Source organism: Balaenoptera borealis (genome assembly GCF_965194805.1).
Source record: "Balaenoptera borealis genome assembly, chromosome: 3".
Lineage (NCBI taxonomy): Eukaryota > Metazoa > Chordata > Mammalia > Artiodactyla > Balaenopteridae > Balaenoptera > Balaenoptera borealis.
The window spans coordinates 24,111,826-24,137,169 of NC_138866.1; the positions used below are offsets into that span (position 1 = coordinate 24,111,826).

Consider the following 25,344-nt stretch of genomic DNA (forward strand, 5'->3'; position numbering starts at 1 on the left):
CACACAGGAGTAGAAGACTAACACGATGGTGAAGGAAAGCTTGCTATATTTCCTTCAAATTTTCTCAGAGAAAAACCTAAAGGGAAATTTCATGCAAAGTGGTAAAGTGAGGTTTACTTGCTTTTGCATCAATATTGGCTTTTAAATGCTTGTAGAAGAGCCAGTTTAGAATGGATAATTAACAGTTCTGATGAAGGGTTCTTTAGCTCTAGGTACCTTTTATTGAACAATAACTAAAAATCAATTAGCCTGAAAGATTTGGCTCTAATTTCCGTCCATCAGTAACCCAGCTAACTTTGGTTTCCATGGTAGAGTCCCGTGCCCAGCGGAACGTGACTGGGTTTTTAAATAGGAGGTTGGACCTGAGGAAATGATTGAGCAGATGAGGAAAAGGGAACAGAATGGAATTTGGTAATACGTTTTGATAAGACAGCAATACTTCCCTTAGAGTCAAAGGGACCTCTGCCCTGGAGGTCTCCTGTTTGAGATGGCCTGGTCTGACCATCCTATGGAACATCTCTCTCCATAGGACCAGGGGTCCACAGAGCCAACATGGCATTCCACTGGGACTCATGCTCTCTTTCAAGACCATATTCGAGACCCTGGGGTCCTGTAATTCCCTACCCAAAGAGCCCCAAGTCTGTTTCCAGGGGTTGTGCAGTCCTCCTCCCTGGATCCGTTTTCTGAAGGCAAATCACGCTATCAGTGTGCATACCTCAAGGTCTGAGGGACCCCTGGGGGACTGTTTGCACAGGTTTGGACAGAGCTTTGCCATGCGGGTCGAGGCATCCACGTGCATTTATACCAGACCTCTGTGATATAGGATGGAGCCGAATGTGGGCACAGGAAGGGGAAAGGCCACAGGCTGAGGACCAGAGGGGCTGGCTCTCCCTGTGTTGCTATTTCCCAATGCAGAACTCCTAGGAATCCAAAAACTCTAAATGTGAACCTGACTTAACCAGGTAGTGTCAAAGGTCTATTTTCCAAGGTTAAGAGGATAGAATGTATTTTATTTAATTATTTGTTGATTTGATTTATAACGTAGACACTCAGCATGTACACCTCCATTTGTCCTCTTGTCAGGCAGCCTCATTTAGAGAGTGGCCTACTTCATATCAGCGTTAGGTCAAAAGCACCTCCTCAATGAAAAGAAATGGGCGACAATACAAGTTTAGATAGGCAGCTTCCCTTTAAAGAGGGGTGGCAGGGTCTACAAAGTAAGGTTGAGGGGACTCTACTTTCCCTTCTAGACCTACACTTCCGCCTTAGTCACCAAAGCTAGTCCACATTAATTCATATCCTTATCGACCATCATAGCCCTTGGTAAGTTCCCTAAGTAAAATCAAACAAGTATTTTCTCATCATGAGGTAAAGGAGTCACTCTTACAATGTGAAGAGATGACCACCCAATATATACTGTTGAATTCATTGTAGCATCACATCATTAAAACATGAGCCTTAACTTCACACTCCAGAGAGTTAGAAGATATTAAGTGTGTCCTATATCTTCCAGAGGGCCTCAAGGATGTGTGTACACCTACACATTTCTGTTTGTACACACACTGGTATAAGCAAAAGGGACTTGTCCACCTCTAGGGGACCAGTGTTGTTTACACATATAAGTAGCGAGTACTACTCAGCACATAACCCGTGCCAGATGCATTTTACCAAAATTACTTCCTCCAAAATCACAGAGCAGAAATTTGGCACTATCTGTATGTTTGAAACGGGTCCATCCATGCAATCCCCTACTGCCCTATTTTCATGATCTCTCATTTCTGAAGAAATGGTTTTGTTAAAATTCAATTGGACAAGCTCTTGTTCAGTAGACTGGACGTAACCCTGATTTAGAGCAGAAGATAGCAAATCAAATTCAGTTATCACCGCTAAGCTCTTTTCCTAACAATGCAAATGTACACACAGCCAACTACTATGCCTGTCCTTGGCACCCCACATGGTATATTAGTGGGAGTCTTCTATAAACATTTATGTTATACCTTGTGTGCCTAGTGAACTGAGATAAATGAGCAAGGAAAGGAGTGCCTCTAAAGAGAAGCCTCAATTAATCATCGAGTACCCTTCGAAGCAGGAAGGGCCTGACACAGAACAGCAAGGCACCAGGATATTATTTAATGTGCTATGCAGTGCTTAATATTTTTATATAATTCGACTAAAGAGTCTATCACAATAATAAATTTTAGAGCTATAAAGGATTTTAGAGATTGCCTGATTTAACACCCTTATTTTATTAAGGAAGAAACTGATGACTAGAAATAAGTGAGTTGCCCAAGACCAGACAGTTAGTTCTACCCTGGACTTCTACTGCCTCTGGACTTTTCTCTAAATATCAGTTACCTTTCCTTTTGCCCATCATTCTGGATATAGCGCATGCTCCTACTCTGCTTCTCAAAGGGCATGAATGATTCCACTGAACCATGTATTGACTTACAAACCATCACAAACCTTGAATAAACAGAGCCAGAGACCTATTCCTCCTGCCCCATGTAAATCACACTTACTCACCAAAAGAAATGTTTCCCTTCCCTGCATCCCCCCACCCCGAATCAGTGTGTTTAAAATAAAAGAACTTGTTTTATGTGGAAGGCCATAGAAGAAAAATGACATCATTAAGAGAAGAGGCCCTAGTTATTACCTTAAAATGTATATCTCAGAAATAACTAATTTTCTTGTCAACTGCATTACTATGAACTTTCATCAAATTTTTAACTGTGGTCATTTTTAAGTCTTTTGTCATTTACAGACAGTTCTGGGTGTACTCTGATGCTTTTGCAAATATGTTCCTATAAAAGGGTTTCATCTTTAAGAAATTCATGGAAAAGACTCTGACAAGTACAGGTTTCTGGTAACTGACTGTACTGCTGAAATGAATGAATAAGCATTTTCAGAACTCTAATGAAAAACTGATGAATTCATAAAAGTGCTAACAAAAGATCAAGATAAAAAAAAAATTAATTACATGGGACTGAGTGAACTGATGAGGATGAGTATAATTTTTGTGACTTTCTGTCTGAATTAAAAAAAAAAAATCCAACAAGGACTCAGAGGCAAAGAATATACAAATCAATTTTCACTGCAAAGTAAAGGAGCTGTTACAGTGGAGGATTACTGGACTGAATGTCAATATTATGACATAGTATGAGTGTGTTTCATGTTTGGTAATTGCAATCTTTGTTGCTTTTGTTGTGGTCATCCATGTACAATGCTTGGTGTCAGTCTATTTATCTCTTGTAAAAATAAAATACAGTGTGTGTGTGTGTGTGTGTGTGTGTGTGTGTGTGTGTGTGAAAAAAAAAAAAAGCAAACAAAAAGGAAAATAAATAAATAAATAAATAAATTCCAAAAAAAAAAAGAGAAGAGGCTACCACAGTAAATAAATAAGAAATAAAACCAATGTGAGGAAAAAAGTCTATGTAAATAACATGCATACTTATGCTAATATCCATGCAAATTCATCAATGAAGATTTTATGTAGCCTTGAGAGTACATTCCTTTGCAAATATCTAATGAAAACTGCTGCAAAAGTTCACAACCTTCCCAATCTCTTCATTCAATGATGAATTTTCCCAGTTTACCCTTTCCCTGGGCTGGAGAAAAACACCAGAGCAGTGTCACCCCAGATGCTGGCTGTCTCCTTCACATGTCAACAAACAATAGACCACCGAAAGCTACTCTCTGAATCGTATTCTAGATAAGCAAAATCGTATCATTTTTAATTCATGGGATACTTTCCTCCTGATTGTTACAGGAAGGAGAGGCATTGGCAGTGCATGACCCAGTCTTTAAAAGAGCAAATAAGGGGCTTGCAAGAAGAAAGAGAGAGGACCTTGAAGAAATTCTTCCTTTGTATACTCTCACAACTGACATTTTTCTCCTAAGATCCCAATCTGTCTTAATTTCCTTCCAGTGGCTAAAGCTCGAGCATTTTCTTATCACCTTGAAAATCATACCAAGTTGATAGTGAACATAACTAAAAGGTGCAAAACCAAATAGTGACAAACACATTTCTAAGCCCATTCAATTCTCCAAACTCTCCATTAGAAAAATGTAAGACTGCCCCAAATCTGTTTTCTATACTGAGTGTTTACACTGAGAAGGAGGTTGAAGAGACAATTCAGTCACCTTGTATGTATTCAGGCTAAATAGGTAGAGAAAATGAATGTAGGGGATTATGTAACACAGTACACAACAGCTTAGCATAAAGCTACAGCTTGGCAAGAGGGTAGGCACTGACATGGCTAATGGACTGTTTAGATTCATTTAGATTATATCACCCCGAAGTTTACAATTAATTGCATAAGTGTTAAAATAAAAATGTTACTCTCACTGCACGAAAAGCAGAGCTCAACCCTGTATGACAACAAAACATTTACCCATTATTTGTAAGTGTCCAATTGATTAAACACTAGATGCAATCAAGATAAGTATAACTCAAGGTTTTGAATCAGTTTGTATAAGACATATAAAGCACTGATCTTTCAAATGGCTTGTTAATCCAAGTACTGATATATACATCGCATTAACAAGCATTTACTCAGTCCTATTTTCCACTCTCTCCCAAAAAACATCCAACTACTGATTTATGTAATAATTCTATTTCTCTGAGAAATTCTAAAACAGATTAAAATATTCTGTGTCATTTTTTTATTACTATACAACCTAAGAAGTATGAAGAAATGCATATCACTGTTGAATTGGGCCTGTGGTCCTCATAGCTTGGTGTCTTAGGCTGTGAGATCAAGAAATTTGGACCTTACTCTGAAGGTTCTGAGGAACGACTGCATAATTTTACTGAGAGGATGGAGGGTCAGATTTGTATTTTTAAAATACAAGATTATGCAGCCCAACTTCTGCTGGGTTGAGAGTGAAGTGGAAAGAAATGAGAGCTGAAGGCAGAGAGCCCAGTTAAAAGAAGAGAACACATATGAACCACTTTTCCAGGGGGTGCCTGAAACTGGTTCAACCTGAATGTTGATATAACCCAGTGAGATCTGCATTTCATTGGGCAAGAATGGAGGCAAAAGTTCCTAGAAGAGACAACCTAAGGAACTGAGAGGCAGAAATTCTGGAAAACCAGAGACCATAGGATACTTAAGATCCAAATGCAGCCAAGGAAGACCAAGGGCCAGAGGTAAAAATTGAGGACAAGGACACAGCACTTGGCATGAAAGGGCTCAGGTGAGAACAGGTCAGGAATGGGTAAAGAAGGATTCTATTCACAGCTTTTAAAATATCATATATTTCCAAATGCTCAAATGCTTTCTTAATTGTTGTTCGTATTCAGTCAACACTCTGTGAGGTCACTTTGCTATGATTATATTAATGTAAGGAAGAGGGGCACACAGTTTACATAGGGCATCCAAGGAGCTTGGAAGCATTTAGGCCAGTTCCAAAACCTTAGCCCACTGATTCTCAGTCCATTGCTTTTGCCACCACATCACACCACCTCGCCAGGAACTCAAATTCTCAGGGAATAGGTACCTAGGACCCTGTATCTGACATCCTGCAACTGCATGAAGTTCCATGTGTCAAAAGGAGAAACCACTGACAATGACAGGTAAGAGCCCACTTGGGCAACAGGAGCCCACGCAGGGGGATCAGGGAGTGGGGCTGGCTCTATTCCAAAATGTCCTAGTAGCAGGTTGGAAAAAGTCAAACTGAGATCACACTCTTCACCGTCATCAGAGAGAGAGCCCGAGAAATGGAATTTTTAGGTACACCTTAGCAGAGCCTATTAAAATGCCAACCCCTCTGGAGTGGCTGTACGCACTGGTCCTGAGCAGAACACCTGCGGTTCTCTAGAAAGGGAGGGGGGAGCCAGCTTCTGAGGATGCGCCCCAGAGACAGAGGCAAAACTGTTCTCATCTTTGAATCCTTTGTCCTTCAACTGGCCTCCGCAGCAGCACGGTACTTTAGTCTGAACCAATGCAAAGATAACCTTGGCTGGCCATCCTGGCCGGCCCACCCTGGAGCTAATGAGGCACAAAAACACGAGCTACTGCTGCCCTCCCTGCCAGACAAAGGGATGTCCTACGGTCCGGTCCTGGGGCTGGCCCGCTGACTCCCTTCCTCTGATCCACAAACTCAGCGGGGACAGCGCTGTCCCTCCCCCGTTGGTGCAGCTGCAATGTGAGGTTTCAGGTTCTTCAGTTGTAAACTAACGTATCACCCAATTCTACGCGGGCAAAGAAGCCATGATGATGATGGAAGAAGTGCAAGCCCAAGGCAAGGGGTACACAAAGCAGAAATAAACTTTTTGAGAAGGCCACAGTTCCACAGTTGTTCTACTCATTCCTACAGGGGCCGCATATCCACTCAATTCTGAAAGTCGCCTTGAGCTACAACACCAATTTGGGTTGTTTGCTGGCAAAGGAACAAGTTAAGGCAAATGTGAGTTTGTTCTTGCACAATTCTGTTTTCTTTCCATGCAACCTGCTAAGAATGCAACATCCAGAACAACAATTTCCACCTCCAAAGGCTTCTTACAAGTTATAGGTAGACAAGACACCCAAGTTAGCTGTTGAGCTGTGAGATTATCGTATTTGCAAAAATGAGGGAAAAACAGAAATCTTTTTACTACAGGGAATTCTATTATACATCACCTAAGGACATTTCCAGCTAGAATTAGGGAAGGAACACACTGAGTAAAAAAGGAAAAAGACTGCACAAGTGACTACCCTCTTGCTTCTTCCTGTCCCATTTCCCTTACAATGTATTTTAGGGCCAAACAAAGCATTTGAATAGATCAAACTGCAGAGCCATCCCCCAAGGAGAAACAATGAACCTTTCCATGCCACATCCCATCATACAGGTATTTTAAAAGCAGAGTGTACCAGCAGACAGCAAATTGTGTCATTATGAGCAATCCTGCACTACAAAAGAAAACACACAGGAAATCTGACCTCCTAAGGCCATTTCCAACCCTTATCCTCAGACTCTGTAGGAAAGATGCAGCAGAGAAATAAATGGACTTTTCCACGCTGCCTTGGTCACTCACTAGTCGGCAGATGCTTCTTGAAAGTGATGAGAAAGAAAATAGTAAATCAAGTTGGCACTTGGAAAAAAAACAGCCAGCATCCTGGCGAGGGAAGCTGCCTCGAGTCTACAAAAGAATGGCCTGGAAAATCATGCTTCACTGAAATCACTAGAAAGCTAATGGTATCCTAAAGACTGCATTGCTCTCAATTGTATTACAATAAAAGTTAAATTTTCTGTTCATTCATTTAAGGAATAAGTATTTCCAGGTGCCTACTATGCACCAGGTTATGTGTCCAGTGTTGAATGCACTTGAACCACCCAAGAACACGGTGAGTAGGAATAATTAGCCGACATTTTACGGAAGAAGAGAAATTATAAATCTAAAAAAACTCGAATGCTTACTAAGCGCCAAATCCTGACATGGACTCACGTTAAACAGGGCATCCTCCTGTAGCTCAGAGTGTAGTGGAAATGTGGACTTGATTACATGGAATTTAATAATAAGGCTTTGAATTGTACAGACCTAGGTTTGATATCCGGCTCTGGAACTTACCTAACTCTATGGAACCTTAGCTTATTACTTAACTTCTCTAATAGCTAGTTTCCTAATCTATAGAATGACCATCACCATAGTACATATTTCATAGAGTCACTGTGAGACATGAATCAGATAAAGTTCCTGGCCCAGTTCCCAGCCACAGACATGTTAGCTGTTGCTGTTGTTGTTGAGAATGCACATATAAACAAGTGATTACAAGTGTAGTAAATGTTTCATAGGTGATATGGGCACACAGAAGAAGGAATAACTGACCCTGGGTGTTAGGGAAGGCTCCATCCAGGAGGTCAAACTTAATCTGGGTCTTGAAGTATGAGTAAGAGTTCACCATACAAAAGGAGGGATGAAGTTCTAGTTAAAATAAACAATGTATTCACTGGTGTGATCATTAGAAAAGCACGGGGTGTCCAGGGGATGGTGAGAAGTTCAATGTGGCTAAAGTAGCAGGCATGTGAAGCTCAAGATGCAGGTTGGGGTCTTATGTGTCATATTCTTGGGGCTCTGGGGATGGAGAACCAGCATAGGAGAACTTCGGCCTGTGAGTGGCACAATTATACTTGTATTGTATCAGGGGTCCAATGGGTGGACTAATGGCTAGAGAGGTAAAGAGGAATCCAGGAGACATCTCCAAGGTGGAATGGAGATCGCTAAGAAACCCTGGCCTGAGGCAACCGTGCTACATCTGCCTGCCTGCCCACTTATAATAATTTATGCAATATGTTGTACATTTTATTTCCCACAACCACCAAATCTATACGAGTCAAACTGTAATTATGCTTCTTTGACTATCGGCTTCTCATTTTAATTGTGGGTCAGTCAATCAGACAATCGTTAAACACAATTGCTGCACTCTTATCATGTAGAGGGAATTCCATTTCCCTGTACCCGTGACTTCAGGAAAGCATTTCCTCCCCCACCCTCCAGAAGGGGGTCATTTGGAGTAACACTTTGACCTTCTCTCATTTACTCATTCACCCGCTCCAATGAAAGAAGTAATTCACCTCCCTGGCGATATAATAAGGGTCTGACACGCAGAGGTCCACATTTCTTATTTAGGTAATCACTGTTTCCATATGACTTGCCTTTCTCTTCCCTTCAGCTCTGCCCTTCCTATAAGGATTGTGAGTTCTCCTATAGGCTCCCCCATGCAGTGAAACCTATCAGAGTAGCCTCTGCCCCTACGTAAGAAGGCCTTTGGTTTTCTAGCTCTTCTGCCTACGGCTGGGTGGCTGAGTTTAATTCAGGGGGAAAATTACCAGGAAGCCCAGTAGGACTGCAGATCAAAGCCACATTCTCTAACGCAGCTCCACCAGCAACAGAACTGATATCTGGATCCTTAATCTGACTGCCAGTTTGAGTCTTGTGTCTGTTCCTCAATTAATTCAGAACGCATGGTTGTCAGTGGTCACCTCAGACAACCAGTCCTTGGACTGTTTTCACTCTGATTGGGACGATAACAGACGTACCTGAAACTACATGAGGTCAATTATAAGTAAATATATCAATTATATCAATAATTTTAAAGCCAGCTTTGCGCCACAGTGTTACTAAAACACATTTCTTGAAGTTACACCAAGGATACGGATGACTAGAATGGTGAAAATGTAACCAGGGTCGCCTTCCTGAAGATAAGTTTTAGACTGAGTTTTGATGTTTTTGAATAAAAAATTATAGAAAATACACACATCCGCAAACCGATATAACCTTTCACCTGTGGCCCAGTCCAGAAAGAATAACCTGCATGTTTATTTTTCTTCAACCAGCATCTTTTATCAAAGTTACAAAACAACTAAGGCAGTTGTACTGGAGTACCTAATGGCTCATTGTGAGACTATATTCTATAGAGTGGATGAGGACAAAAAAATTCACTAGGAACACAGAGCAGGAGAAGAGAGGAGAAGACTGCGATTTTGATAAAAACAAAATTAATAATAATGAAAAATATCTACAGTGATACTGGAGCAGGATCCACTGAAATCATCTGATTTCAGATAATCATCTGAAATGATTTTTTTTTTTACAGTGGCACATACACTGACCCTAATTGCTACCTAAATTAAATACTCACTGTATTCACACATACTGTTCAGAAAGGAATATAAATGTCATAAAAGGTTCACAGAATTTGGTAAAACTCGAACAGATATTAAGATATTTAGAAGCAATACACAGATTTTTAAACGCATATAGACTTTTAAAATATTTATTTCTGTAAAATTTCTCTTTTCATCTGAGATGAAAACAAGTAAAAACTCCTTCATAACTAATCATCACTGTAGCATCAGAAGAGACCTTGGAAGATGACCTAATATACTTCTTACCTCAAAAAACCTACATCTAAATCATCTTGCTGGTGAAACTCTCCATCTTTAAGTATCCAAAGAAAACAAGATAATTTGGTGTTATGTGAAACTTCCTACAGACATTTCTGGAGCTCAAATGGTTCCTGGTCCCAAAAGAGGAAAGCATATTGAGAGACTGCCAAGCTTCATTTGGGTGATCAGCAGGGAAGTATAAGGTGTTAAAGATTTTTGCCAAATATTTCCTTCATTCAGCACAGAATACACAGAGAATAATGAGTATAAACTGTGGGTAGCTAATAAACCTTACCTCCACTAATTTATACACACACACACACACACACATAATGATCACTAATCATTATACATTACAGTGCTATTCATATGTAACAAGATTGGAAAAAAATCTACCCATCAATTTCAGGTAGTGTTTACTTCTGGGGAGGGAGAGAAGAAATGGAACCAGGGAGATATTCAAACAAGACTGTCTTTATAAAAGGATATAAGGCAAAAATGGCAAAACACTGAGATTTGTTCAATATGGGCAATAACTAAGCCAATGTTTACAATATCCTCTACTACAGGTTTATACTCTTTTATGTTTGAAATTTAGCGTTCATTTTTAAAAAGTTAAATCCCTGCAGATGATTCTGATAAAATACCTAATCACCAAATAAATCTTGAACAGTTCTCTAGTTACTTTACACGTAGATGTCAACTCCTTGACCATATCTTGCGAGCAGCAATTTTTCATACCTTTTCAAAATCTCCCACGTACCCCAAAGTGTGTTAAATAAAGACCGAATTGAATTGAAATGAAGTTGAATTGATCGCAGTGATGCTCAAGTAACCGGTTCTCCTCCTGCCTTCCCCACTCCTTCTGGAGACCCACCGCTCAGTACCTCAGCATCCCAGAGTTCAGCCTGGCTTCATGGGGGGAAAGAGGAGAAATGCTGATGGAAGTGAGGGAAGAGAAGACACCTGCGTTTGCTGCCGTGTGAAAGCTCCACAGCAAATGCTGAGAGCGGGAGAAGGCTGGCTGGGGTCTGGGGGGGTGTGACAAGCTTCTGCACAAGCCTCCCAATAGCAGAATAAAATCATCCCAGTTCTTTAAGAAAATCCCCACTGGGAAACCTGAATCTGTGCCCATCCCTCTGGCCTTCCCTGGCAGCAGGCAGCCCAGCCCTCCTTTGTTAGCACTGAGGGCTCTAGCCTGCAAGTCTAGACAGAGTGGCTGGTTAAAAGGCCCTGGAGTCAATGCCTGGACAAGATCAATAAGGCTTTTTATGACACAATGAAAACTTTCCATTTTGTTAAATGCGGCTAATCTACCATTTCTGCGGTACCCTTAAAGCTTTCAGTGCTGAGCACTCAAGCCAGGGTGATTAAAACCCTGTTCAGAGACACAACTGGGGAACTGGGCCAATGCAGAGGTACAAATCCCAGAGACGTGGGCTGCGTCTTCTTTTATGGTGAGGTATGCATTTCCTTTACCTCCCACAGAAATAAGCGTGCCAGTGAGATGGGGCTGATTCTGACAAAAATTAAAACCGCCCCATTCCAGGGCTCTCAAGAAGGGACTGATGGTGCCCACGGTCCAACGTAATTAAACAAAGGGGTCTGAACCTGGGGGTGGATGAGGATGGGGTATGCTAAAAGGGAGTAGAGAGGGAAAGTTCTCTAAAACGGAAGCAGACTTACAAATCAGTGACTTAATTTAAGAAGCCTTAAATAAAGGAGAAAATCCTCAGTGATTGCAAATTCAATTATAGAACTAAACAGAACTAGAATAAAGTGTTTATTTCATTTTCATCATTTCTTTACCTCAAACTATTAGCAGAGTTTTTTAACAGAAGATTTTTTGTGCCATAGTATAAAAAGGACAGGAAATGAACGTTTATTGAACGTGTATTATGCTCCGGCTTTAATCTAGAGAGGGTCTGAATAAACAAACACTATACACGAAGTATTTGACAAGAATTAACCAAGACTTGTCTTGGTGATTTGAGCTACAAGAATTCAAAATACTAACCACCAGAACCAATGTATTATTAATAGAAATAACATACATGTGTTCATATGTTATCTGAAAGGAGAGCTTTTTTTATTAGGATACTTGGTATGTTTCTTATTTAACTCTCACAAAAGCCCTGTGACATAAAGTTTTACTAGACCCATTTCACAGATGATAAAACTGGCATTCACAAGGGGTGAAATACATGTACAACACCACGGCTAGTAAGAAGCAGATTCAAAATACACACCAAGGTCAACCTCTAAACACTGTATGCTTTCCATTAGAACAGGCTGCCTCCTACTGAGGGTTGGGTATCTTTTGCAAAGACCTCTGTCAACAGTATTTCTGTGGGAGATGAACTATTAATTTAAACACACACATGCACACGCACGCGTGCGCACGTGCACACACATACACTTGCATAGCATGTCATATTTTCCAAACTGCTTTCACATACGTTATCTAATTTTGTAAAGCGTCCTTCTGCAGCTTTTATAGGAACCTCTATCTGCTCAACAAGGGTAGATTTTCAGCAAACATTTAGATATATTAACCACATATGCTGGATATGAATATAGACCATTAGAACGATGGAGAAAATTGTAAGAATTCTCTACATTTGCAACACTGCAAATATATAACTGCTAAAAAAATCCTTAATTATGAGAGCATAAAAAGGAAATCCCCTTCTGATGCACTGAATCTAAAATGGCAACCCACCTTCTAAGTCAGATAATTCACAAACCATCACTCCAGCAAGCTCACTGAAGCTCCAGGGCCATACAGCTGGACCCTGAGTTATAACACCAATGGGTACAGTCAGAAGTATGTTCAAGGCTTGCAGAGGGGGAAAAATTATTTGACTTGTTTTTAGAAAGAGCACACAAAACTGAGATATAAGACTCTCTGAAATAGTTATTCAAATTGGTTTAGCTTTTTGGGTAGCCATTTACGATGAATATTTATAGTTCCTATGATGTCGATAAAACTAAAATCCTAACCCTCTCCAGAAATTAGGTAGCAGGTAAGATTTCTCAATGATATTTTTATCCATGGGTTAAGATAAAATAAGGAATGATTTGGATATCCAGCTATGATATGAAGATGTTGCATAGGCGATCCCAGACTTAGAGAGGTTATGATATTTGCACATTATCACCAGCTGGTCAAGGTTTCTGACCACACTTTGTAGGTGAATGAATCAGAACAAAGAAAAGCATGGAGACTTAGGACATAGAAAAACACCATCCAAGACTTAAGAAAATAAGCAGAACCGCTGGCTCATTCCTGCCAGTTATGGTGGCATCCCCAAACAGATATCAGCAAAGATGCATCTGGATACGGTGGCAGCTGAAGTCTGAGAGGAAGTTGACTGAATCTCACTGTCTGATTTAAAGGCCCAGAAATGTGGTTTTATCTCTCTCCAGGAGTGATCCTATAATGAGAGATTGACTACACCAACTAAAATCAACATGTGACTGAGGTAGACAGCAGAATGTCATTATCATGATTTACAATGAAAAATTACCATCAAAAAATCCTATAGTCCACAGATTTGGAATTAACCATTGGTTCCCAAACAATGGTCTCAGTTAAAGTTTTTACCAATCTATAGAACAATCAGGAAAATAAGAAAAATGCTGTACATTCTTTAATAAAAGCTAAACGTATGCAATACTCACTCATGCAACACACATCTGTGTAGGACCTACTCTATACAACACTGTGGTAGGCACTGGGAAGATAGCACTTTCATTCTATTCCTTTCTCATCTTGGAACTTCCTGTCTTTTATAAAGTAATGATGATGACAGATGAAATTTGGTAATGTCATCAACTGGCAAAATAAAAAGTAGTCAATCCTATTTTGCTCCTTCCCTTTTCTGTAAAAATGTTACTTGTCAAAAAAATTCAAAAGTTTGAAGAACCACTGAACCGGAGAATCTTTTCCAGGTGTGCTGTCAGTCAGATGTTGACCAAAATGTGGCATTCTCCTGAAAAGGGGTTTACCAGGTGTTTCAGATAGGGTACCCAACCATCCCAATTTGCCTGGGACCGAAAGAGTCCCAGGACATGGGACTTTCAGTAATAAAAGGGAAACAATCCCTGGGAAACCAGGATGGTTGTTAACTCTACATGGGTCACATGTCAGGAAGTAAAAAAATAAAGCAGATCAAATAAAAACTCTCAATTACCTAGAATTCAAGGGAAAAAGAGGCTTGAATTAGTTGGATGCTTTTGTTAGGGATGAATGCCCAGCCATTTCAAACTTGACATTCCGGTTTTTGAAGAACAAATGATCACGTTAACACTACAAGTAATGTATTCATTGCTGTGGTATATTATATTCTAGAACTTCAAACTAAAGTCACCCTAAGAATAACCTGGACTTCCTTTGAGGGTTCAAAACGCTCTTTGAGATTTCATGGACCTCAGAGCCATCTAACTCCCCATTGATTATCATTGTACACCACCACAAATAAACAGCTTCAACCTCCTACTGTTTGAATTAGGGATCATTAGTGTCTTCTGTATTATAAGTAACTAATAAGGTTGTATGGAATGATTTATGCAAACAGTAGCATTCCCTTGGGGATACCAGGATAATTTCAGGAACAGGCAGAACTTTACAAAAGCTTCAGAGTCCCAGCCTCTGGTGCCCTCAGGTTTGCCCGAGTGCTGCTCATTCTTCCTTCCCCTCCCAGCTACCGCACTACCCACACCTCAACCAGCAAAGACTAGTCACCTTCTGGGGTCTCTGGAACACCCCTCAATCACACTGGGCCACTTTACAAAAGAGCAATAGTGCCCCGCTGCCCTCAAATGAAATAGAAAAGTAAGAAGACATCATCAAAGAAAGGAGAAGGAAAGAAGCTAGTACTCACTGTTCCTCTACTATGTGCCTAGCACAGTGAGAGTCGCTTTGCAAATATTGTTTTTTCAATCCTATGATGACCTTAGAAGAGTAGGCATTATCACTGTTTTACATACCAGAAAATGCCCACAGTCCCTGCGATGCGGGTGACAGTGATGATGCCGACTACCATATTTGAAGCTTACTGTGCGTCAGGGGCTTTAGCTCTGGCTTTACTATTACGCAGATGACATTTAATACAGTCTTCACCATAATCCATTCAGGTATTATTATCTGCAGTTTTCAAAGGGGGGAGCTGAGATTCATAGGCTCAAGGCTATCCAGTTAAAATAACAATAATTGTCAAGGAAGGAATTTAGAATGAGGCTAGACTTGGGTCTAACTTCAATCTCACTGTTCCCTCTATTGCAACAAGAGTTAGGTTTTATACAGTATGGAGGTTTCTCAAAGAACTAAAAACAGGACTACCATATGACCCAGCAATTCCACTCCTGGGTACATATCCAAAAAAAACCAAAAACACTAATTCAAAAAGATACATGCACCACAATGTTCAAAGCAGCATTATTTACAATTGCCAAGATATGGAAGCAACCTAAGTGTCCATCAACAGATGAATGGATAAAGATGTTATATATACATATAAGAACTGCTCAGCCATAAAAAAAGAATGAAATTTTGCCGTCTGCAACAACATGGATGGACTTGGAGGGCATTATGCTAAGTAAAATAAGTCAAACAGAGAAAGACAAATACTGTATTGACATCACTTATACGTAGAATCTAAAAAATACAACAAACTAGTGAACACAGCAAAAAAGAAACAGACTCGCAGATATAGAGAACAAACTAGTGGTTACCAGTGGGGAGAGGGAACTGGAGAGGGGCAATATAATGGTAGGGGACTAAGAGATACAAACTACTATATATAAAATAAGCTACAAGGATAGGGACCCTCCCTGGTGGTCCAGTGGTAAAGAATCCGCCTTACAATATAGGGGATGCGGGTTCAATCCCTGGTCAGGGAACTAAGATCCCACATGCCATGGGGCAACTAAGCCCGCGCGCCACAACTACTGAGCTCGCGTGCCTCAATGAGAGAGCCCATGTGCCGCAAACTACAGAGCCCACGTGCTTTGGAGTCTGCACACCACAACTAGAGAAGAGAAAACCCGCACGTCGCAACCAGAGAGAAGCCCATGCGCTGCAAAGAAAGATCCCACATGCCTCAACGAAGATCCCGCATGCCACAACTAAGACCCAACGCAGCCAAAAATAAAATAAATAAACAAAATAAGCTACAAGGATACATTGTGCAGCACAGGGAATATAGTCAATATTTTATAACAACTATAAATGGGGTATAACCTTTAAAAATTGTGAATCAGGGCTTCCCTGGTGGCGCAGTGGTTGAGAATCTGCCTGCCAATGCAGGGCACACGGGTTCGAGCCCTGGTCTGGGAGGATCCCATATGACGCAGAGCAACTGGGCCCGTGAGCCACAGCTACTGAGCCTGCGCGTCTGGAGCCTGTGCTCCGCAACGGGAGAGGCCGCGACAGTGAGAGGCCCGCGCACCGCGATGAAGAGTGGCCCCCGCTTGCCGCAGCTAGAGAAAGCCCTCGCACAGAAACGAAGACCCAACACAGCCAAAAATAAATAAATAAATTTAAAAAAAAAAAAAAAAAACAAGGACAACAGTACTTACACACAATGTAACAGAATAAAATCTCACTAATTGATCCTAATTGGAAGAAATATCAGTATGACTGAATTTTAAAAATTAACAAATGCTTTTTATATCTCCAAGGATATAAGGGAAGAAAGAGTTCTGCTATATGTATGGGAGAATCTTGCAAGAGACTTAAAAATGGATAGTCTTTTGAAATTAGTGCACTTGTTACTTGAATACAAATAATTGCTCTGAAGTAGCTGGGATTGGTGCTAATTTACCGACCCGACCCCACAGCACAGAATAGCCATTTTCTCATTTTGTTTTATAAATCCTCCCCAACCCATAATGTTCAAAGGCAAATTTTAGCTTAACATGACTAAATTAGGAAAATACATCATTAGTGAAGTCAACACTTAAGGGATTTTATTAAGGAGAAGAAAATGCTAACTCATTTCTTCATGCTTCTCATCTGAAAAACAGAAAGAAATTTTTCTAGGTGCTTCACATAACTGGGGGACAATGCAAGAGCAAACAGGGCTCCAAAAAATATCTCCTCTCAATGTTGTTAGTTCTCTGCCTTTCTAGTTCAGGAACTAGACTGAACATGACTCAGATTCAATCTTCACCCAAGCCCATGTTCTTCCTTGCTCTGACAGCTTATAAATCAAAGGAGTTAAACATTCCTTTAAAATACTGGCAGGTCCTTCTGAAGTTGAGAGAAAGATGAGAACTTCCAGAATCACAATCCTTCCCAAACTGATGGAGACTCTTATTGTTTGGTATCTCATTGGGAGTTGAGGAAAGTTCTTATCCTGACTCTCATGGTTAACCGATGTGAACTTGGGAAGTTATTTAAACTCTCTAAACCTCCTTTTCCACACCTATAAAATGGATGTAATAACATCATAACAGCAAGTCTCACCTAGGGTTGTGGTGAGATATAAATGAACACATGTAAAGCATTTAGAGCAGAGCCTGGCATATCGTAACCACTTGACAAATCATCATCATCATCATCATCATTTTACTTGGCTTTCAATGTAATCTCCAACCACAAACTAAGACAGTCCTCTCATCTTCCTCCATATTCTGATTCCCAGACACCAATAAACACCACCACCATCCATTCCGGGAAAGGGTGGGCCTGCTTTTTCAATGATTCCCCCTTCTGCCATATCTGCTATTCTGAGATGCAGTGGCGTTCACCAGAACCCACCTGTACCTCTCATAAAGAAGTGTTCATTTTCTAGCTGCTCTATATTGATGTGCTTACTGTGAACAAAGACATGAGAGGGAGGGGGAATAAATCAGAAGCAGTTCAAGCAGGTTATTTTTCTAGCCATCTAACACATTATCTGCATGCAGCTAAGAACTGTGCTATCCAAATATTACGTAAAGGGCCAGGGCAACACCTCAGTAAACATTCTATCTGCATTTGTCTGAAATGACAAAAAGTGTCTCAAAGTTGGAATTGTTTCAAATGCACTTGGTGTTTGACTCCTTTCTTCAGGCCCTACAACCAGTATGCCAACTTGCTAATTGATTCCCAAGAGAATAAAACCAAGAAATCCCATGCCTGTAAGATATCTCCTAGCCGTATTTCACCTACAAGGCAAGTGTCTTAGTCAGTGTGGGCTGCTATAACAAAATACCATAGACTGGGTGGCGTCAAACAACAGACACTTGTTTCTCTCAGTTCTAGAGGCTGGGAAGTCCAAGATCAAGGTCCTGGTTTGCAGATGGCCATCTTCTTGCTGTATCCTCACATGATGGAGAAAGAAAGTGTGCTCTCTTCCTCTTCTTTTAAGGTACTGAACCCACCACGGGGGCTCTGCCCTCATGACCCTGTATAAACCTGATCCCTCCCAAAGGTCTCATCTCCGAATACCATCATTTTTTAAAATATTTATTTATTTATTTTTTGGCTGCGTCGGGTCTTAGTTGCAGCATGCGGGATCTTCACTGCGGCATGCAGGATCCTCCGCTGTGGCTCGTGGGCTTCTCTCTAGCTGTGGCCCGCGTGCTCGGTAGTTGCAATGCACAGGCTTAGTTGCCCCGCGGCATGTGGGATCTTAGTTCCCCGACCAGAGGTTGAACCCATGTCCCCTGCGTTGGAAGGTGGATTCTTAACCACTGGACCACCAGGCAAGTCCCTCCAAATACCGTCATATTGGGCATTAGGGCTTCAACATATGAATTTGAGGGATTGGGGGAAGAAGGACAAACATTCAGTCCATAGCAGCAAGAACAAATGGAAAATTCGAAATATAATTTTAGAAGCAGGGTCATCCATATGAAAAGGTGTGACGAGAGGGCAGGGGTCCTCGACCTTTCCCCAACGCTCAATGGCTTTTGATCTCACTAACATCCTGTGACTCTCAACTGAGGTAGAGGAGGAGCTCCGCAGAAAATGCAAGCAGCAGGTGAAGACTTCTGGCTTCTGGATAATGCCCCTCCCTCCCTGATGGAATTCCTCAAGGAGATAATCTTGGTGGCAACAGTAATGGGTTTAAAGGTCCATTATATAAGGTTCCAAAATTGACTGGTAGAACACAGCCACTGCATTAGGGTGTCACACATGAAAGTCACAAGAATAATCAGAGGGCAGAGAGAGAAGCAAAATTCCTGAAGTTCTAATAATGCTATTTTCCCCGTTTAACCCCTCCAGAAGTCCCCTTCTATTTGAAGAAAGAAATTGTTTTTTCTTCTTTGGCACCAAAGCACTAAAAAAATGTTACTACTGATGCCTGCAACTAACAGGGGAACCTTGAATAAAAGCAGCTAATTTCCCTGATCCTCAGTTTTCTTATTCATATAAAGAAGGGAGCGTTACACTTCTTGGATTGTTTGAGGATAAAAAGAGATGACGAAACAGTAGAGAGCACACGGAGGAAGCTCACGGACGTGAGCTCTTCTGGGAGAACGTTCTCTCCCAGCTATTCTCTAGGCCCTGATGTTCAGAGTGTGCACTTCCAGAGTCAGCATTCACAGAGCACACGATCTTCCAGAGGGATGGGAACTGCGGTGTACTGAATTCCAAAGCTGGTGTGCTGCGGACACTGTCCTTCAGCTGACTTCCCAGCATGTACAGGCCTGAGTTCCGCACTCACATTCTTGGTAATGATGGTGTGGGTGTGCTGGGTGAATGTCTAGCTTCAGGTTTCTTGTCTTCTGATTTATGTGTTCATAGAGTCCTTCACCTGATCTAGGTACTAGTTTAGCCAGACACATATTAACACTGTCACAAGGGCCATAGAACTTCTGGGGTGCTAAATGTAAAACAGTGGGCTGAGAAGAAGGGCAGAAGGAGATAAACATCTAGATAGATAGATAGATAGACAGATAGATAAATGTAATATATATACATTTATAATTTGTAAGTATATCTTTTTTTTTGTTTTCTACGAGACTCTTAGAACTGAGAGGACAGAAATCTTCCAGTCTGGTATCTCATATTATATAGACTGAGCAGACTAAGGCCTAGGAAGGCGAAAGTTCTGTCAGGATCACAGAGCAGACTCATAGCAAGAACCCAGATCTTCTTCCTCCCCTCTGCTCTCCCCATCCCACTGGCATAGGATGGATGAACAAGGAAAGGGGAGAAGAAGGTAATGAAACAGGTCAAGAAGCATCTTGTCTCCTGATAAGGAGATTCAGCCTGGGGTTTGCAGTAATGCTGCCTGCGACAGAAGGATTCTAAAAGCCCGTTCTGTAGGACAGAGATATCTACTGCCAAGTCTTCCCCAGACGTAGAAAGCCCAGCTCCAAGCCCCAGCCCTAAAAACCGATGACACTACAATTTTATGGAGAAGCTCACACATGAGACAGAGCCTGCAGGGCGTCTCTGGCAAAAGCAGCAGCCCTGGAGCGCTGTGGGATGGTGACGTGTAGTCTCTCCTGCTCCCACCAGCTCCTCTCCTTTGGTAGCCACTCAATGGGAACCGGCTGTCAGCAATTTCCTTCCTCCAACAGCTGGGAGATGGTTTTCTGCAGTTAGCTGCCATTTATTTCAATTATGTGTATTAATCATAGCCTTCGTCCTGATGGTATTTTTCAGGAAAAAAAAAAAAATCAGAGCTTTTGTTTTATAACCAAGCTGCTTCCTCACTCAGAACAGACTTCAGCAGTGGCAAGAGAAAGGGAAAATGATAGGTCAGAGGCTATTTGGTTCAAGTGCAGCAGTGGGTGCAGGGGAGGGGGGGGGTCTCTAGTCCACTGAAAGCAGGGAAGAGGATAGTGCAACTTGGGGACAGTGCATTCTAACACCATATACATAAAGAAAGCCCAGCAGCGGAATCTGTTCTGATGCATACACACCATTCATTCTTTCATTACACACTGGTTCCTGTATTCAAACGTGTACTGAGCTCCCACTACGCGTCCAGCTGCATGCTCTGCCAGGAACCCTTGGTCGCGTTTTAAGTGAGAACAAAACCAAAGGGAATTAGAAATTATTTCAGAGGCAGAGTGGCACTGTCTCACACTACTCTTGCCCATCTGTGCCTTCTTCAGCCCATCATCACCCCCCCCCCCTTTTTATTTAACAAATATGTATAGCAGTCCGGCTCTGAGGCAGGCAGTGAGCTATGTGCTGAACAGTCACTGGTACACCAAGTTTCCCTGGATCTTGTCCTCATCAACCTTGCAGTCAGGTGAGGGAGACAGCCCTCAAACAAAGAGGGCCACAGGCGAACGTAACTGTGAATTGTGTCAAGCTCTGTGAAGACAAGATCAGGCTGGTATAATAGCAAAGAGAAAGTGGGAGGGGCTCATTTAGACTGAAGATTCAGGGATGTCCTCTTGAGGAAGCGGAATTAAAACTGAAGCCTGCAAATGACCACAAGTTAGTCATTGGGAGGATGGGGAAGGAGAGATTGGCAAGGGCAGAAAAGAGCCTGATGAGTCTGAAAGCTGTTGGGGCCAATGGATCAGGAGTAAGGGGAGAGCAGCATAAGATGAGGTTGCAAAGGTGGTCAAGTGCTAGATCGTGGTGGGCTTTGCAAACCTTGCCACAAAGTTTGGACTTTAATCTAAGATCGATAGGAACCATGAAAGGATTTTAAGCCTACAGTGATATTATATGATTTATAGTTTTTAAAAAAGCACTCTGACATTTATGCAAAGAATCAATTGGAGGGTCTAAGAGTGAAGCAAGGAGACTGTTGCTAGGCTTCCACAATCGTCCAGGTGACGGATGATGGTGGTGTAGAATCAGACAGTGACAACGGAGAAGGACACATGTGGATGGATTAGAGTTTTAATTTGGGGATAAAATCAGCATCTGTTCGTCTCTTTGAGCCCTTTATTGTCCTTCCTTATAACAAAGAATCTAATAGTAGTCGTCTTGCCAATTCTATAGGATTATGGCGAGGACCCAATGAGATAAAAGTGTAATGTTTTACAGGTGAGATACTCTTATTAGCTCACCTGTAAAACAGGTGTGGTGTTGCGACGACCATGATAGTCTCTACTTCCAGCTGGTTCAAAACCTCAACCCGTAAGAGAAAACCAGTCTAACCTAAGCAGGGCAGTGGGAGAAGTGTCCAGACATTTGTTGTTTTATCTGTCCATGAACCTCATGGAAGTGGGTACAGGGGTGTCCAAAGGGCACATCTAGGCTCTGCTCTACCTGGGCCCACACCATTCAGTGGAATAAACTGGGCACTGAAGGAGGCTTAGACATGCTTTGAGGCCCCTAGCGTTTCATTAGTTGTGGAGCCCCCATCTAGACTATTATCACAATAGTGCCCTAAGTTGCATCAGAAGGGCCCACAAAAGTTCTTTCAGTACCTAGTTCACTATTAGAGAGTGCCTTGGGCAAAACTGACCCATAAAATTGCCATTTAGCATGACCCTATATTCTTTAAGAATTCCCAGAAACAAAATAATGCCTCAAGAGAGCAACAAACTTTGAGTGTAAAATATGTTTTCTGTAGGGTGATACAGCTGTGTCTATATACAGAGCAAAACCTCACTTGAAATGTGGACTCTGTGGAGGAAAGAGTAAACCTTTAAAAGCCCAAAGATTTCAAATGTTTAATATTTTTAATGAAATGTTTCTAAAATGTATTGCACACTTTCCTTGTGTTAGAAAACAGAGTATGTTGGGCATAGTTTTCTTAATTAAAAAAAAAGTGTTGGTACAGTATTATTGTGGTTCTGCCACTATCTTTCTAGACTTTGTTAGATAAATCCTCTATCGTCTCATATGTAAAACAAGGTTCTTTAACTAGATCATGGATTTGCCAAGTCTTTGTCCTGAGGAACCAATTTTGGTTTTTGTTTGTTTCTTAAATTTTCAATCAATCCAGGCCAATACATGGCCCTACAGCAAAGAACTAGTAGCTCATGCCATATGTGACGCACCAGGTTGAGTTTGAAAACAGTGCACTGGTTGATACCCTGTTCAATGAGACCAGTCCACTGACCTGGATGTGCCCCCAAATGGAGATGCTATCAAAGTGTCTCAATGGTCCTCTCAGTTTCCATATTTTATTCTTATGGATGAGTAATAGTCTTGGACAGCACTGATCTGCAGGAAACACTCTGAGTAGCCCAGAGCTAGATGATGTCTAAGATCCACCCAACCCAAAGAGTCTAGTATTTTATGATCTTGATGAACATCAGTTATTTCACCGATGCTTTAATGACGCTACTAAGAAATGTTGAGTCCTCTGTGACGTCTGAGCATGCTTTTCTGGTTTAAGAGTACATTCGATTCTCCTGCCTTCTCTCGAGGCTCTTGCTTAAGCCCTAAAAGGTCTGGTCTCCTGAGCTAGTCTGTTAGGATTTCCTTCTCTGGCCTCCCTTGGGTGCACTTCCGTCCCTGCTGCTGCCCTCCCACCTCACAGCAGGTTTGACTACTTCCAACATTCTCCACTAATTCTACTTGCTGTCTCTAGCCCAGCTCTCGGCTCTTCTGCCTGATATAAAAACTAAGTCTTAAGTTCTCTGGCTAGCCACATGCCTTTCCTATGGAAGAAAGTTCATGGGCCATGAGACAACTCTTCCTCTGGTATAAGGCTGCACAAGTTAGGCTTGCTAACTTGAGATTTGCAATTGTCTTGGAGGTTCCAAAATTCCAACAGCTGGAGAAAGGGCTTATTATTCTTACATTTCTTTGAATAATGAACAAAAAAAAAAAAATTCTGATAATGGGGCAATTGCTAAACAGTTTTCTAAATGCTAAAATCTAATTTTAAAATTTATTAAAATAAAACATTTACAAATATTTCTCAATCCTCAAAGCACTCATCTTATGAGCCAGCCACGTTTGCTTTTTAAAAAGAAAATACAACTACTAAAACAGTATAAACACTGAATAAATGTTTTCCATTTTTAGATTATACACCCTTAGGTGAATGATGGCAGTAAATCCACCTAAGAACTTAAAGCAATCAAGCAAATTAAAGGGGGCAGAGAGACAAGATAGCAAGGGGGTCGGTTAGCAAAGGAAGCCTTTGGCCAAGGAGTTGCTTTACATGCAGTGAGGACTTGGACAGAGAGACTGTAGAAGCGGAAAAATCTCTGTCTCCTGCCAGTTCTAACATTCCACGATTGCATGATATGCCATGAAGGTTCACTTCACTCTAAGGAACCATCCACAGGATATAACTGCACAGGCACTGAAACTAAGCAGCGGCAACCAGAGACTGTCCATAATTTTAGCAGCCTGATTTCCTTAGCTTCCTCACCACCTGGAGAGCATTTTTCCAGAGGCCTATTTGAATTTCTACGGCTAAAAATGGGTCTGCCTTCCAGAGAATAGAATCTGCAGGAAGAGTTTCAGCATGCAGGAATTCAAAAAAAAAAAAGAGAAAGAAAGAAAAGGAAAAGAAAACATCACAGACAGAAAGACAGAAGAGGAACAATACAAAACAGCAATTCTTGTTTGCATCACAGACAAGTTGAAAAATTCAGCACCTCATGAGGGTAACTTTTCCAAAGCTACAGACCTGGCAAGTGGCAAAGCAAAGACGTTGGTATTGCCAAAGCTGGTGGGTTGAACCACTACACTGTACCGCCGTGTCCATACAAAATTTTGCATACGTTTTTAAGGAGTTCAGAGATCCTAGGTTAAAAACCCCTGCTGTGAAATACAAGCATTGCTCTCTTTATCAGCACAAAGCCTTCCTTCCTAGGATTAAAAAGCCACTATATTTATTACATACACTGTACCTCCTCTAGATGTCCATATACATTTTATGTTATTCAGTTCTTTCCTCATCCACCATTACCAGAAATGAAAACATAATTCGAATATCCATTCTTATTTTATTTGTAAACCTCCCAAGACCAAATGAACTCAGGAACTTGATCCCAGATCTCTCTATACTTTAGAGTCCACTAGATAATATTCAAGACAAGACGGGGCGAAGAGTAGCCCCCGCTCGCCGCAACTAGAGAAAGCCCGTGGGCAGCAACAAAAACCCAACTCAGCCAAAAATTAATTAATTAATTAATTAATTTTTTTAAAAAAGACAAGACGGGAGCTGTATGTAGATCCAACCAAGAAGGTCTAAGAAAGAAATCTTAATCGATGGCAACAGCTTAGAGGAGGGTTCCAAGCCCATCAGTGATGCCTGTTGGTTCTCAATGTACTCTGTGGTCTTTTGGCAAAGGGGAAAGCTGACACCCACCAAAATGCCCCCACTTTCAATTCAGAGAGTACACTGTGTCCCTCCTGTGTGCCAAGATTATGTGATTACACAATGATACAATGATAGGTAATAAGCAGATAGAGGTGTATTGGATTTAAAAAAATAAAAACAAAAACAAACATAAATCCACACTTATCAACAACCCAAGGCAGGATCTGCAAGAGGCTGTTAAAGCAAAGATCTAAAGACCTTCCTTCTAAGTCCCAAAGCCTGGGGGACTTGTTCTGGGGCTGAGGATTATTCAGTTAGAAACAGGACCCTGATAAAG

The 25,344-nt window shown here is 41.3% G+C and overlaps 1 protein-coding gene across 17 annotated transcripts in view; it reads right to left on the reverse strand.

The window, feature by feature from the left end:
• NRXN3 (neurexin 3) overlaps nt 1-25,344 on the reverse strand; it is a 1,723,243-nt gene that overhangs the window by 1,205,967 nt on the left and 491,932 nt on the right. The window lies entirely within an intron of this gene.